Here is a 17740-nt window from a genome sequence, read left to right on the forward strand (position 1 = left end):
CGACTTGTGTGTGACCTCCAGTGTGAACTTTAAATGCCCCAAAAATGTCCCGCATGTGCATCAGAGGACAGGACAACGTCACAGGCAGCAAGTGTGCTCAGTGTTTACGGAAGTCGCCTAAACATGGACACGAGCATTGAGCACCTGGTGATTTTAAAGTTGCTGTCGAACATGTACAGTTTATTTGTTTTTAAGGAGGGTGATTGAGAAGGAGAAGGACAAGGTTTTTGGCCAATGCGTTTCTTGTTTCTTTCTAACAGTTTCCACCTATTTCCGAGCAGAATAGTGACGCTTGATGCTTGTTGATGATGTGTAGGTCGGATGAATGTGACCTGGCCGTTCAGACTGAAGTCAAAAGATCAGATATGTATCGGTTTTAGGAGCACATATCCAAGTGGCCTGGGTTGCATTTGAAAAAAATTGGATCTGTGTCATTAAAAATCAGACACAGGTCGCATAGGTGAAAAAATCGGATTTGGGTCACTTCAGGCTGCTGTCTCAACGCAGCCTTAGTCAGAAGAATGGCAAGACTGGAGATGTTTTCACATATAGTAACACACATAAACAGTGATTAAATAAATAAATTGAGCATACCTGGATTGTGTATTGCCAAGTACTTCAAGATACAATACATACCTATGATACTATATATTCCAATATGCTGGCCATTATCCAAAGCCTGTCCTGATATATGAAGATCCCTTAAGAAAGGTGTTGACAAGTTGACAAAAATCAATATTTTGATCATGTCGAATAACAAAACACCTTTGAATTTGATGTGCACAATGTCCTTAATATCAGAATACAACTGTCCTTTGAATAAGTCACCTTTTCAGCCCAGCAGATTCAACCTTAATGCAGTGTCTAACTCTTGCTGCTTAAAAGTATCACAATACACAGCTCTGTATTATTATTTTGAGTACAGCCCTAGAGCATACTGAAACATAGAACAGAACAGAGCAAGGAAATTATGCAGCTGCGATGCTCGACCACCACCAATCTCACAACCACATTACAATAAGCCCATCTTACCCGAGAACAGAACCTCAGGAAGACTAGACTTTGCGCGCTCAAATAAATAAAACAGCAAAAATGTGCCTGTTGAGATTAAAACCATCGATAGACATTCGCTCAATCTTCTTTTTCACTGTTATACCATTTTAAGACGGTATAAAGTAACTGAAGAAGATTCCTTGTTTAACTCATGGGCTTCTGTGTGGGCTTTGTATACATCTTTCTGTGTCTGGCTGGTTTTCCGCCATCAGCCCAAAGATAAGGTAGTCCTGACCAAGCACCTCTGAACCTCACCACTATCGAGGTCCCTTCTGAAGTTATTTAGTTGACTATTTCAAACTTAATTACCATTCCCAAACTATCTGATTTGTGTCTTTCGCTTTCCGACTTCTATAAATGTGAACCAGCCAAACTTTCTTTCTTAGACAACTCATGGAAACGTCTCTAGACAACTTCCAGCAGAACACTCCACTACAGAGCTGCCGAAACCTTTGCCCAATAAAAGTCATCCGTGTTACAGCAGCAGCAGCCGCAGCAGACTGAGAGGGGAGCCATATCCACTCGTAATGAAGAAGAGAGGCTGCTCCAGGACATGACTAACGCACACACACCAGCAATTTGCCTTATCTGCACTGACAGGCTCTGGAGTGGAGGCGAGAGAGAGCGCCATAGCCACCGACCATGAGAGAAAGAGTCCTCAGATGTCAGGGAAAAGGAGCCCGACGAAAGGGAAAAAAAAAAAAAAAAAAAACAAGCTACAAGCAACAAGAAGAGATAGACACTAAACGCTGGCTGGCTAACACGTCGGGCGCGGACATTAGTCAAGGTTTACGGCATTAAAGAATCAATACCGCGGAGAGCCAGACGGTGATATTTGGATTCATCTTTATGCTGACCGAAGATATCGAACGCGAAACACCCACGTGGGTCGTAAATCTCAAATGTCAAAAAGTGGTTAAATTCGAGTTTGAATAATTCAGTTTGGATTGGGAGAATGCAAAGACTGAGCGCGTGCCGCCTCTCAGGTCGAAATGAAATGTGAGAGCGCGCAGACAGATAGCATTACAGATGGGGCTTTAATACACGCTGCAGATGTGAATGGATTACACAGGAGCTCGCCAAGGTCGCAACAGTGAAAACATTATACACTTAAATACAGCACGGCGTCTTTGGGGGCCTACGAGCATCCACAAGGAAATAGTGACTTGATTAAGATAATACCATAAACGCACTGTACCAAGAAAGTTTGCCAAGAGTAACACTTAAGTACCTTTTCATATTGCCATATATATTACACAACTTTGCAGTGCTCATCATCTGGGGGAGGTCTACGTCTATGTCTATGTTGGGATGTTCAGTGTTTACTGTCAATCATATCATTGTTGCGCTGTCTTCCTCTGATCTCTTGGATAAAGCTGTGATTTTATATTTTATTACTTATCTTTCTATTTTATTTTGACCTGTACAATTACACTTACATAATTATGTCTTATTTCACACCCGTCTCTTGCTATCTTTTTTGCTACTTATTAATCATAACCATTTATATTTTTGCTCTTTGTTATTATATTTTATTGTGATGTGTGAGCTGCTGTGTCCAAATAATTTCCCTTGTGGATCAATAAAGTTTGTCTAAGTCTAGGTCAATGCACACATTAGCAAACACAGCCTGATTAGTTTTTAGATCTCAAGAAAAAGTAAAATGGATTTAAAAAAAAAATAAAATTTCAAGATCAATACAAGCAAAATACATTTTTCAAGATCAATACAAGCATTCATGGTCCTGTTTAGATGTTTGATTGCTAATAAAAAAGGTGACTAACCTTTTTAATGACTCACCTTTTTACTGTGAGATAATTTTATGTGCAAGGGAATTGTTTAACAGCACAAATCAGCTCAACTGTAATAGTTTTAAGTCAGTTCTGTATGGCCAGATTGTGTTAAACAAAGAAGTCTAACTTGAGTAATAGAGCTTCAGACAGAGCAGTGCCTACAGTGGCTGATGATAGAAAAGGTTTCAGAGGTAGTCATCTGGCCAATGTTTGTGAAACTGAGATATTTTGGCTGCCATACTGAAGTCATTTTCAATTTGAAGGTGCAGGCCTGAGAAGCCATGGGCTAGTACCGTCACTATTAAACAATTCAGAGTACAATAAATGATTCAATTGTAGATGCTCAGTTCCTTCAGTTTGGAAATGACTTCTGTACGGGAGTCAAAATGTCTCAATTTCAAAAACATTGCCCAGATGACTACCTTTAAAAGTTTTTCTATTAGCATGACTCAAAATCAAATGAATCATCATGAATCATGGGGGAGTGGGCAATGTGCAAAGAAAAAAAAAAAAAAAAATCACAGTTTGTTTTTTAGAACCGAGATCAAACTGTCACCTGGACAGTTTTTGCAATCAAAACATTTCAAGTCTCATCCAGAAACCCTTTTCAATTTAATGGTCCTGACTTGAGATACTTTGATTTATTCTACGTTAAGTCCAGCCGCAACGGGAGGATTTTAGAATGAAACTGCCCCGCCTTTTTTTACTCAATAACATCATGAATTGTTGTTATGGCCCTATTGTGTACTTTATTGTGGCTAGATAACAGTTTTGATTTCATCACGATGCATACAGTTAGTATCTTAATGTATACTTCTGATAGTTCACACTTCATTGTTCTTAAGTTATGTGTAAAACCCCTCAATCGTCCAGGTAGAATTCATGGCAAAAGGAGCATAGTGAGTAGTGAATAGTGATAGCCAGGTCAAGCCTAGAGGTGTGAAAGCACCCCTTATTGCTCTGAATGATTCTGCTAATAAGACCCCACACTCAGTGCAAGTTCAATAGGCCTAACTAACAAACCCAAACTGTAAACAAGTAGCTGTGTTAGTTTCAGAGTAGTTTCAGTGTAGTTAGCTTCTCCCTTCAGGCAAACGTAAGGAAGTGTCCATCAGCGTCTGACCAGAACTGAAGAAGCAGCTTGGATGAGCAGTGAAACTTATTTGACCAAATAAACTTTTGTCCAGTTGACAAATTGAATCTCTCCTTTGGCCACACTTCATTGGTGATTTTCTTGAGGTTGAACAAAAGGACTGATTGGAGAAAAGTGTGTGTATTTGACCATGAAACTCCCCCAAAAAAGTGTTTCACCAAAATAAGTAACACCTACATACATACTACACCAGATGAGCCATTTATTTTCTGCAGCATGAGGCATGGTTATTAAATGTGTTTTGAAGCATTGAGGGAAACTACATGTTACATAGTTTAAGAATAACAGAGCTTCAAGTGTATACCAAAGTATGTGTTACTTGTATGATAAAATTTAATGTTTAAGCAATTCTAGCTCTAAGTAGTGCGTGTGATTATATGATTTTGAGGAAGCATTTCTTTTATAGTGATAATTTATATTATAATAAAAGTTTACAGTTCTAAATTTGATATAATTTCTACAGCAGTTCCCAACTAATTAAACCTCAGCAGTTTCACTAAAAATTCATAATTAAACCTGCATTAATTTTATATAGCGCCATGCAAGTCTCCTCAAACTTTAAACCTGCTCTCAATGGATTTTTAGCGAACTTTAAATTAAAATGTGATTGAAAAACACCTATCAAGGACTAAATTAAAACCAGACAAACTTCTCTCGAATGTATTAAATTTATCCAGACATGGTAACTACTTTTTGACAGAATGGGTGAGAAGTGTGAGGCGCCCGGGGCATGGAATAGCATTTACTGCATTAGAAAAGCCAATGCCATCTGCTTGTTTTGGTCCTGTCACTGCCATTTCCGTGTACGTTCCGGCACAAGGATATTTCATGAACGCTAACATCACACTTTGTCATAAAGGACAAAACGACGCGGTGTTAATAAAAGTCGCTGTCTGCATTTGCACATCATATGCCATGGCACCTATCTGTGGATCACAAAACAAGCGCCCCTCCCTGCTGTGATGCCGCCACACTAGGAGCTTTGGAGAAACGCTACTTTTCCAGACAGGTGGGATGAAACGCCAACAGCAGTCAAGCTAGAGGCACTTTCTGCTTCACAAACTTGCACGTTCTCGATGGCTTGACAGATTGGGTTCGGCAATGGCCCTTATGTCAGTTCTTTTAAAAGTTCCACAAAGGCTCCGGTTCTTCCAACTGCGTCACTGACATGTTTTCTCCAACCGCATCCAACAAAAGACACGCGGTGCAATCTGGATGATGTGAGCAGAGGTTTATGCGTGAGGAAGATGTGGAAGAAAGTGCAGACCCAGCCCGATGAGAATAGTGGGAAGGTGACTGATGTCCCAGCTAATTGTAGGTGTGTACCGGAGATGAAAAGCTGGATGAGAAAGCACAAAGAACGCCGTCATGCTAGCAGTCCGCCTGGGAAACAGAATCCAGACAGCATTTATGTGGTTACAGAAGCGTCTGATGGTTTCTAACGTGAAAAATGCAGCGTTAGATGCAGGAAGACAATAAATGCATCCAGCACAAGCTAAAACTACAGTCTTGTATTTTCTGTGACTAGGGTTGGGTATCGTTAAGAAGTTGGCGATACGATACATACCTCAATACATAGGCCACAATACAATATATATCTCGATACATAGGCCACGATACGATATATATCTTGATACACAGGTCACCATATGATACATATCTCGATACATAGGCCACGATACGATGCATATCTTCATACACAGGTCACGAGATGATGCATATCTTGATACAAAGGCCATGATACAATACATACCTTGATACATAGGTCATGATACTCTACATATCTCGATACATAGGCCACAATACAATACATATCTCGACACATAAGCCACGACGTGATACATGTTTTGATACATAGGCCACAATATGATACATATCTTGATACAGTGCACTTTCAGTTCGATAGGATATATTTCAAATTGATTCAATACGGTTCAATAAAGAATAATGGCTAAATGATGGCTGCAATTTGAAAAGTCTTTAGCAAAGTTAATATGACACACGCCCATTTAAATAATCAAAACTGTGAAAATGACAAATGTGTTGCATAAACGAGTTTCCTTCTTCTAAACAAGCAACAAAACTAACACTGTAACAAAATAATTTTGTAAAATATACCAAAAATACACTTGGCAATATATCAATACAGTAGCCCACGATATCAATACTGTATCATTATATTAAATAATACAATATTTCAATATTTCTGCACACCCCCACCGATGACTAAGACAAGACATAGAGATCTTCTAGGAAAATTATATATACAAAATAATAACCAAGTCTTGTTAAACTACTGATTCAGATGGCTGCCAAAATTTCTTAATTTTAAAGAATGGGAAGTGGTAACAAATAGGACAGATCACACAGAGACAATAACAATAATCCTCCAGTCAGAGCAGAATTCCATTGTGTCCTTTGGCAAGATAACTATTCAGTGTTCATGTGGCTGTATAACTGGTGGTCGAAGCGGCTCAGTAGTTATTTATTATGTCTGACCAACCAGAGCGTTGGCAGTTGTTATAAGAGCAAGAAACTTCATCTACCAGTAAATGTGCGTGAGTGGTAGTGATGCAAGGGACAGATGGCGCAGACTGGCAGCCCTTCTTCTGTCAGTCACCAGGGCCGCTGTGCAGAAGTAGCTTTCAACCACTGGTTATGGAACGTGAACGAATGATGCATGAAAGTGCGAAGTGACTTTGGGCATCTGGACAAAAACCTGAATAATACAAATGTCTTATAATAAAACTGCATGGCAATTCTTGTCCCTTGTCAAATGACTAAATCTCTTCAGTTTGTGAATATGAATGATTTGTTTTTATGATCTAGTTCTAAACAACAATAAGATAAATAATTGTAACTAGGGCTGGGTATCATTAAGAAGTTGCCAATATGACACATACCTCGATGCATAGGCCATGATACATATCTTGATACAGTGCACTTTCGATTCGATGCGATATATTTCAAATTGCTTCAATAAAAAATAATGGCTAAATCATGGCTGTGATACTAAAAGTCTTTGTTAAGCCACTTTTTGTGCAACGTGAATATGAAACACACCCATTTTAATCATCAAAACTGTGAAAATGTGTCCCATAAATGAGTTTGCTTCCTCTAAATAAGCAACAAAACTGTAGCGTTGTAACAAAATAATTTAGTAAAATATACTAAATATACTGTATATCGATACAGCAGTCCACGATTTCGATACTGTATCATCACATTAAACGATATATCGATGTCAATATTTTTGCACACCCCTAATTGTAACTAACATACTAACAAACCCACAAACAACAGTCTGAGGAACAAACTTCTAGCAACACAAAATACCAAAGTACAGTACGAATAGGCCCCATTTTTATTAAAAATGTAAGTCTTATAAAAAGTATAATTTCAGACATCTTTATGACTCTGCTTTGAAGATTACCCAGAGACATACACAATTGCATTGTTAAAGTCAGAGCGCTTGTGTAACTGCAAGAGCTGACTTTTATTTGGCTGTAACAAAGGGAAAACATCAGAGGAGAAAGGAGACGCCTACCTGCTCTGTGCACAGAGCAACCTCTCCAGGCGTGTAGGTGTTTAAAGTGCACCCAGCCTCGGCTAGCTATGCTTGCTAATGACACATGTTTGGTTGGGATGAGAAAAGGCTAATTATATCATGTCAGTATACAAGGTACAACAGTAGTAAGAGTGGAGAGAGTGTTATCCCTACGTTTTAATGAACTTCGCACTCAAGTTTAAATCTTTCTGTTTGTTGAAGAAAAATAATTGAAAGTGATCTTGTCTTGGGATATACTTTTGCCGCCTTTAAAGGCAGTGGATGGTGAGATATCTGCTCTGTACTACTAACTCCTCTGCAGTGAAAATATTTACTTTTCAAACTGAAGAATGATAAGGTGATATTGCCTAACACCTTGAATGAATGAATCCAAGGACAGCATATAGTTGGTTAAGATTAAGAAAAGTGCACTGTAGTAAAAATACGTTGCATGTATTCATTCTTACCGTGAGTGCGCTCGCCTCTCACATCTGAGCTGAAACTTGGCACAATAACATTACATTTTGAGCTTCAAACATTGCAAAGTTTTGAAGTGCAATAGCGCAGGTACACGATCCCATATGTAAGAGCTCCGAGCCGCTGCGTCTGTGTGCGCCGCCATCATGGAGATTGATAAATTGCATGCCATACTGTGGAACACTCCAGGCAAAGCAATAAAATCTACATGCAGGTGGTAGATCCTCCATTAGAAAAGTTACAAAGCACTTTAGCCAAAAATACAATCTTAGCACATACAGGTCAGTAACATTGGTGTTATTTGTTGAAGTCTTTCTTGTAGCAAAGTAAAAGATAATTCACTAATTGTTATTAGTTTTAGTCTCAACAATTTGGTTTTAGTGAGTGAGTTAGCTGAAGATTTGGTATTTTTTGGTATGCATATGTAGCAGACTAAATTCATGATTCACAAGTTGAATCTGTTTCCTAAAACTTTTTTCTGCATAAATATGGCCATGTGGCCATACCAGCTTGTCAAAGCCTGATCCCGTCAGATCTCATAAGCTCAGCAGGGCCAGGCCTGGTTAGTACTTGGATGGGAGACCGCTGGGAAAATCAGGTGCCACAGGGGGGTGCCAGTCAAAAAACTGTCGTTATGTCCTTAGGCAAGACACTTCACCCACATTACCTAGAATGAAAGAGGGGCCAATGGCGCAGATTGAATAATGCTCTTTGAGTGTCCAGAAAAGCGCTATATAAAACTGATTGATTGATACTGACTACATTATTATTATCATTATTATTATTATTATAAATAGAGTTTGCATGAACTCCCATGCAGTTGAGACCTTGTGACACCTTTTGCCACACTTCTTTTTTTCCATCAACCAATCGCCTGGCAGGACGTCTTTAGTCGACCAAGAAGTTCTTCAGTCGACCACAGCCCAAATAATTATAATAAGTTTAAGTACTGAATATCTGCTAGCAAGTGAGTTGAGTTCAAAATGAGTTACTGGTTTTAGAGAAAGTTCAGTTCACTCTAATCTGTACTTGTTGGGCTTAGAAGACTCTGTTCTTACAGTTTTAAAACGGCACTAGATGAATCATTTGAGCTGCCGTACTCTTTCAGCTTTCCTCAGTGGAAATAAAGTTTTAGCCCAAGATCAGTCGATCATAGCAGAACATACACTTAGTTCAACAGTAATAAGTTCAGCTGAAAGAACATTAGAGTAAAGCCAGCAGATGACTTATGGGCACAGTTATGAAAAGACAAGCTAACAGTTTGAGTTTTACTTGCAGTGAATTCAGATTGTAGTTTATAAGCATTTCTGTAACCAATTAAAGCGCTACCTTTCTCTCACCTTTACCTGTTAAGATATTCATATTAATACATTCTCTCTCCTCCTCCTTCCTGCGGCTTTGAATCAGTGCCAGAACTAAACTTTGCCAAATTTCAACTGCAGCAGCAGAACAATCAGCCATCTCCTCCTCTTCACCACCGCTGTCTATGTCCTACACAAAAATCCTCTAATTGCCATACTCAATCTTTCCAATTTTCTAATGTCTAAACACCAGAGTTTATCCAAGGGGCTGTACCAGATATTTTCATGTAATGTAAATTTAATTTGTTTTTCCAGCTCTTGAGGTCAAAATAAGATCCCTGTGTGCACTCTGCTGTTTGCATCTCATTATAAAATATTTGTATCTTAACCAGAAAGTAATGCTGGTGTGCTGTTAGCATGCTAGTTGTGGTTAGCAGTGGGGTGACTGTGAAACTGCTCTGGCCATCAAAAGTTCAGAAACCCACAAATAATTAGGATGCAAATATGAAGTGAACCAAATTCGTGTATTATTCATTTTTCAAAATAAAACCAAAAATAAGAAAATGAAAAAACAACAATTTTCTTGAATGAAAAAACTGATAACAATTAGTTTTTTCAGTTTTCGATTTTGTGTTTAAATTAATAATGGAAAAAACGGATAACGACGTTATCCCATTTCCGTGACTTAAACTGCGATGCTGGACATGTATACGGCATACGGACTGAACCAGGACTAAACCAGGACTGAACCAAGACTAAACCAGGTCTAAACCAGGACCGAGTGTTGAGACAGACCCGGAGGAACCCCCGTGTACTGTCGGGTAATCAGGAGACCGGGACCAGACCGGGATCAGACCAGGACTGAGACCGGAACTGAGACTGGGACCAGACCAGAACTGCGACCAGGACTGAGACCGGGACCAGGACCAGGACTGAGACCAGGACTAAGATGACTAAGACCGAGACCACACCAGGACCAGACCAAGACCGGGACTGAGACCAGGACTTAGACAAGGACTGAGACTGGGACTGAGACGGGGACCAGACCAGAACTGAGACCAGGACTGAGACCAGGGCCAGACCAGGGCCAGACCAGGGCTGAGACCGATTTAGTCCTGGTTTAGACCTGGTTCAGTCCTGGTTCAGTTCTAGTTTAGACCTGGTTTAGACCTGTTTTAGTCCTGGTACACTCGTGGATCAGTTCGTATGCGGCGCAAAAGTCCAGTGTTGCAGTTTAAGTCACGGAAATGCGTTTTGGAAACAAATAAGGAAGAAAATTGTTGTTTTTTTTGTTTTCTTTCTCTATACACGGATTGAACTAGTTTGGGTTGTCACATTTTTAAGACTGTAAAAATCACAGCACCTGCTTCTTGTTGAAATGCCCATAAGGCTGTGTTCACACCTTGCACATCAAATTGGGAATAAAACAGGACTGGATCAGCACCAAACCTACGCTCTGCATCAGGACTAAACCAAGATCATATCAGGACCCGGCCGAGATAAATGTCTACAGAGCTAATCACAACAGACATCAGTGTTAGGACGGCACAGTTAGGAGCTGAAGGCCAGTCTAACCCCGGCCGTTTTACAGATAAAAGGGAAACTAATTGTTGAGGACAAGTGGAACAACTACAGTGAGCCAGAGTGGGTTTATGTCACAACAGCAGCGCAGGGAAGTGACACTAGCCCCAGGTCTGAGCTTTAAATGTGCAGTTAAATGACTCCCAAAACACTTCTCCATTTGAGCCTGTGACCTGTTCTGGCTGACTACATAAGTGTCCTACCAGGTGTATGTGGGCCAGTATAGGAAATTATGTGTTTGATTTTATTTTTTTTTTTAACTCTGAAAAGATTCAAAAAGGAAAAAGAAAAGAAACAAAAAGGAAAGAAAGAGTTTGTAACTGCAAAATAAATTAACAAATAAATATTACTACTAATTAAAATACATGTACCATATTTTTCGGATAAGTTACACTTTTTTCATGGTTTGGGTAGTCCCATGACTGATACTCTGGTGCGACACATATTAAAATTTTCACACTGACAGCCATGAGAGGGTGCTCTAGGCTTGTGTGTCAGTATCTGCTACTCCTATTACTCCTGTACCACTATCACTTCACTCTACTGCTCATGTCTCCTGCAGAAAGAGCCTCTGTCCTCTGTGTATCATGTCAGTCGATCGCACCATTACTTCTGTACCACTGGAAATTTTAAATTTAAACATTCTTATAAAGACAACTGAGAAGATTGAACATAAATGCTCCCAAAAAGAAAATCATATTTTGCAGATTACAAGCTGCAAGTAGCAAAATATGCAGCCAAAAACGTAATCGAGCAACAGAAAGAAAGTTTAGAGTGAACGAGAAACTTGTGACAACCAGGAGGGTGCGACATGCAATGCTCCTGGAAGGATGGATGAACAAAGCCTGGACTTCAGTGACAACCAAAACCATCCTGTTGGGCTTCAGAAAGGCCAAAATAATTCTAACTGGAACTGATGCTGAATTTGACGACAGCAGAAGAGGAAGCGGCACTACGTTTACCTCCAGAGGTCGAGGAGTTGTTCAGAAGTGACACCTAGGATGAAGAATTCAATGAATTTAGAGATTTGGAGGGAGATGGAGAGTTTGGTAAACTTGTTCTGTTCTGTTGTTTATGCTACAGTTATCTGAAGAACTGTTCATATGTGACGTTAACAGTCTGTTGTTCTCTGTTCTATTGTTATTACTATAATTTGCCTTTCGAGATAAAATGTCGGTTCCTGGTCTCTGATTTTATAAAATAAATTTCCCCCCAAAAGTGTGACTTATAGTCCAAAAAATATGGTAGCTATATCTAGTTAAATTGTGTCTGGATTTTTTTTTTTTTTTACTTCTTTTTAATATCAGTAAAAATATGACGTGGCTTTTTTTTTTTACAGTACATTAAAGAAAAGCTAAGATTAACTGTCTTGGAATGTGCTTTTGCAGCTCGTAAAAGCAAGAAATGGAAAAAGCAAATACCTGCTCTATTGCACAAAACCTTATCTAACCATATATTGTTGTCTGTGAAAAGAACAGCCATCTGCGAACTTCCCTTCATTTCATCTACTCACTGATTTAAATAAATGCTAGTGAGTGATAGCTGAATGAGAAATCCACTGCGTTCATTGAATTACAGCAAGAATTAAACATGACGCCTGCTCATCAAAAAGCTTAGGTAGCAGTGTAGTGCTAAAACAGCTGAGTAGAGTGCGATGGTTGCAGACGCGGCACCCTCGTGACTTAGCCTCTGATTTATTCTGCTATTACCATGAAAGATCGGCCCTTCAAAACTCTCCTCTATTATGAGGATGAGATGACCAACCATATTTCATTGTGATTGCAGTATTTATGGCTGTGATTCAGGCTAAAGACCACCCGCCAGGATGGGTCCTCGGAGGGACACGATCCGTCCGACAAGCACGTCCGATGTCCGGTCAGCTCCAGCTCCATTTCTATTTTGTACTTTAGAATTATAGTTTGGGCTTTGAGGAGTAAAATAGAAAAGGTATTACTAAAAATATTCCTTCAAAATCTATTTATATACAGTATGTTATACATTTATGAGACACCAGAATATTTAGGTTAATGGTTAAGTATATTGGTATAATTCTCCCATTGAAATTAGTCAGATTTTTTTACCACTTGCAAGGAGATATGGAAAAAAACTAAATGAAAAAGTCCATAAGTGTTCATAGAAATTACATTGGTGGTTGTTTCCAGATTTTAGAATGAGGTGATGGTGGGCAAGAGACCGTTTTTCTTATTGACTGCACTGCACTTGCCAATGGAATAAACAAAAATAAAAGCACAAATGTTGAGCCTGATCATTTCTATCAACGACTGGACCCTAGAACTCACTCGCAATGAAAATTGGCATGTAACAATATTAATTTTAGTTGCCCCCTATATTATTATCCTATTGATACATTGCATTGACATCATTTTGGGGTGTTCTACGTAGGGGTGTGCAAAAATATCGGAATATCGATATATCGTATCGTTTAATGTGATGATACAGTATCGATATCGTGGGCTATTGTATCGATATATCAGCAAGAGTATTTTTAGGTGTGTTTTACTAAATTATTTTGTTACAGTGCTACAGTTTTGTGACTTGTGGAGTGAAAGGAAACTCATTTATGCAACACATTTGACATTTTCACTGTTTTGATGATTAAAATGTTTGTGTTTCATATGAACTTTGCACAAGAAGTGGTTTAACAAAGACTTTTAGTATCACAGCCATGATTTAGACTTTATCTTTTATTGAACCATATCGAATCGATTTGAAATATATATCGAATCGAAAGTGCACTGTATCGAGATATGTATCGTATCGTGGCCTGTATATCGAGGTATGTATCGTTTCGGCAACTTCTTAATGATACCCAGCCCTAGTTCTACGTGTATTTTTATGGAAAAACTTTCAGCAGTTACCTCAGTGACACAATGTACATATAGCAAGAACAGCCAAAAAAGCCCCCCCCAAAAAAAATAAAAAAAAATAAAGGATTTATATGATATATTTTCAGGCGTTTGTGATAAGTACAAGTGTTCATGGTCTTGTTTATAAGTTTCATTTTCAACAAAAAGGTGAGAGTGACTGAAAAACTGTTGACTAATGCCGGACATACACTGTGCAATATTTTCAATCATTTCACTCAGCCCCAGCTTAAATTGTACAACTAAATCTTCAGGTTTAAAAGTTCACAGCTCACGATTCATGTCTCACACTGTATGAATGACTTGCAACAGTGAGAAACCCTCACAAGAGGTGACTGGATTTGAAACAGGTTTGATATTCTTGCGACCTACAATTGCCAATGGGCAGCTTGTCGTGAGGTATTAATCGGTTCTTGTTACCCCATGTTTACCACACAAAGCACGACACATGATTAAGTGAAAACTCCCGATCCCAAAAACAGTTAGCCTGATTCATCAGCTGGTTTCACTTTGTGGAAATCGTCTGACCTCGCAGCTTTAGGATTCGTTTGCTCGACGGTAGGTGGGCACTTTTTTATTTAACCAATCGTTGCTATTTGGTTGTGACGTATGTAATGTGCCAAATCCGATAGGAAGAAGGGCAATAATGCCTTTCCCCTTGATAAAATTCACCAAACATTCTCTTTGTTTTGGCTTTAAATCCTCGATCTCGGGAATCGTTGCCAACACAGAATGTATGGCTTCGTCTCCATCCATCTCGACCGCTTTGTTTACTGTTGTGCTGTACCACAAAAGGGACACAGACAGGTGCTTGGGTTTGACGTCATGTTTTCACAGCTCATCGTTGATTGGCCGATGCACGGTCTACAACTTCTGGGGTTCTTGCAAACCGTCTAGTGTATTCTGATTCCTGACCTACTCCCTGGAGAGAAATGAAATTGAGTGGAGGCACTAGGTGCACCAGCCTGGCTACAAAACAGTTGCACGAGTGAAAAATCAGCTCAAAAAGTGCTAAAAATCATGCAGTGTATGCCCGGCTTAATGCTAACAAGCTTGTGACTGTAATGTAATTTGAGAGGGACATGTTTAACAGTACACATCAGATCAGCTGTTGTAGTTCCAGTGAAATCAGATAATTATGGTCAGATTGTGTTAAAAGTTCAAATTAAAGTCTAACTTGGGTAACAGAGCTTCAGATGGAGCAGTGCCCTCAGTTAGCATCACTCCCCCAAACAATGTGAGAATGTGAATGTGGTTGGTTGTTTTCATATTCAACAATCTGGGGATTGGGACATGAGCCAATTGTTTCTGAATCTATTATTTTGTCATTTTACAAGTTATGAAGCACATCAGTTAGATGGGTGATTATGCACATAATCTCTCCATACCACTCAAAATTCTGCATGGTAACAATATTAATCTAATCTCCCTTTACATCTCCATTAAATTGACTTTAGCGCGCCTCTGCTGTGATGTGATATCACCGTAAACCAAATGGAAGTGAGCTCAACTTTGCAGACAAGTTTAATACATGCATTTCTTACTTAACTCTATAGAGACCTTGACAGTGGTCTGAGTATAAATATCACATAACATATTAAGTGGAAAAGTGGCATGAAAAAGTTCTTAATTATTCCGAGAGAACACAGATGTATACACTATCCGTAAGAAACGCCTAAGGGACTGAAATATCTCATGCAGAACTATATTGAAAACTAATGTGGAGATGTGCGTTAAAAGGAAACAATAACTCAATAAAAACACTGCAAACAAGATCCAATATTACAAGCGTGTCTCCTATAGCTTTAGCCAATTAGATTATTCTTTTTACTGCTGTGGCCACTGAGTAAACTTCAATAAGAGCGCCACTTTGTCAGCTTCTAATTCTATACATCACAAAGTCCATCTAATCTGGACTTTCGAGGGAGCAGAAAGTTAACAAAGTCTTCGCCACTATGTCATTTTTATATACCGAGGGAATAGTCATGTTATCGCACATCGTAAGTTATAAAGTTACATTTACTTTTCAACTTAGATCTGCTGCTTGATTTTGCTGCGCTGAAGCCTGATTTGCAATTTATTACATATATTTTTCTTTATATCTGAAAATGTTCTGTTTATTGAGGCTGTTTTTATCTTCATATCTTCTGGCATTGAGTATATAGTGCGTGGGAACAGTTTTTAGAGGCGTTACTAAACAAACTTGTATCTACTTTAGAGTCGCACCAATTTTTTTTCCAACTGATACTTCAAAGATGGAAATGAGATATTTGCAGTGTTGGGAAGAATACTGAATACCTGCAACAAAGTGTATTTCATAATGTATTGTGTTACATGGTTCAATAAGAGTATTTTATTGTGTTGTAAGACTTTGAGGTTACATTTACACTGAAACGAATCACCGTATCGGAAACGATCTGCGTCCAGACACGTTGTTTCTGTGTCTGCAAGCCTTCCCTATCCACACAGCTTTGAGCATATTTGTTTACGTTTTACAGAATCAAAATTTAAAATTACATGGCTAATTTGTATAAACTGAGAGCTCAAAAAACAGCTCACTTTTGTGCACTAATACGGTTCAGCTTCTGTCAGACTAAAGGACACGACTCAGTGGAATATGAGTGTTCTTTCTGTGACACAGGGGTGTTCTGCTGATGGTGAGTCTGTTCATGTTAAACTTTTCAGAGATTATACGTCTGCAGGTCATATGCATTGACCATTTATATGAATGGACATATATTCTAGCCTCTTAGCGTGTTGGAGGTGAATTACTTCGCAACGCATAGATCTACATCAGCGTCTCAACGTTTTCAGGCGTACACACAGTGCCAGATCAGATGAATTCATGGGAGCTGGCAGCACCAGATCGTTCTGTCTTTGGAGTCGTTTTATACCGGATTAGTGTGGACGAAAACGACTCGAATACGTACTAGTGTGAATGGGGGCTGAGTTGCATTATATTATAGTGTCAAAACGTGAAAGAGGGTTAAAATAGCTTGTTAAGCATGGCATGTGACTTCTATTTTTCTAAAATACACAATACAGTTCAGTTTGAAGCCTAATTTACTAGTAAAAAAAAAAGTAACTGTGTTCTGAATACCACAAACAAAAGGAACTGTAATGGGGATACAGCGTCAAAATTATTATTCTAACTATGTATTTTCTGTACTTTTATTAGGTTTTCTACACTGGATATTTGTCTTTTTAAAACAATAATATAATGTCATAAAAAAATTATTTACATATTTTTTTTTACAACAAACTATGAAAAAATAAAATAAGGCTACGTTTTAGAGGTGTGCGGATGGGCTACGTTTTCATCCGCAACCGCATCGCAAAACTCATCATCCGCCCGCTATCCATTTGCAACCACAGTTTTTGACCAGTTTTCAAAACCGCACCCGCCCGCCATCCGCTCAGTTCAGAGTTTTTTATTTGAGTAGTGAAACCGCCACCCACCCGAATTTAATTAAAACATAATTTTTCATCACGTCATCCGCCCGACCCGCGGCTGTAACCGCCATCCGCGCATCTCTACTACGTTTATATGATGACGGTCTGAACAGAAGACGCAAAAGTGGCGTTGCGTCTTCCCTTTTTATTTCGCGTTTAGATGACCGTTTTTGGGAGGAAATCTGTGTGCATACGGTAACGCAAAAGGGTGTGGAATTCAATTGGGTATGCGGGCCAGGTTTCTGTGTACTGTATGTATGTGACGTAAACGCATACTGGACGTGAGCAAATCTGACCAGAGTTTTGTGTCGTGTGCAGTGTAGATGGAAATGCTACAGTGGAGTGTATTCACCTTTTCAACTCTGGAGGGTAGTTTCACATTTTTGTGTTTTTAAGCCCTAAAAGCGCCATCACCGTCTAAACGAAAGACACTTTACCCACAAGTGTTCTCATGTAAACAGGCCCCGAAAGTCAATGTTTTTGAGTTACAGGCTTGA

General features: G+C 39.0%; 1 protein-coding gene and 1 pseudogene across 1 annotated transcript in view; one reads left to right on the forward strand and one right to left on the reverse strand.

Annotated features, from left to right (window-relative positions):
• si:dkey-237h12.3 (teneurin-3) overlaps positions 1–17740 on the reverse strand; it is a 338669-nt gene that overhangs the window by 67576 nt on the left and 253353 nt on the right.
• Positions 8516–8633, forward strand: LOC129410768 (5S ribosomal RNA; annotated as a pseudogene).

The sequence above is a fragment of the Boleophthalmus pectinirostris genome, unplaced genomic scaffold (genome assembly GCF_026225935.1).
Source record: "Boleophthalmus pectinirostris isolate CB_2022bp ecotype Guang Dong unplaced genomic scaffold, ASM2622593v1 HiC_scaffold_23, whole genome shotgun sequence".
NCBI lineage: Eukaryota > Metazoa > Chordata > Actinopteri > Gobiiformes > Gobiidae > Boleophthalmus > Boleophthalmus pectinirostris.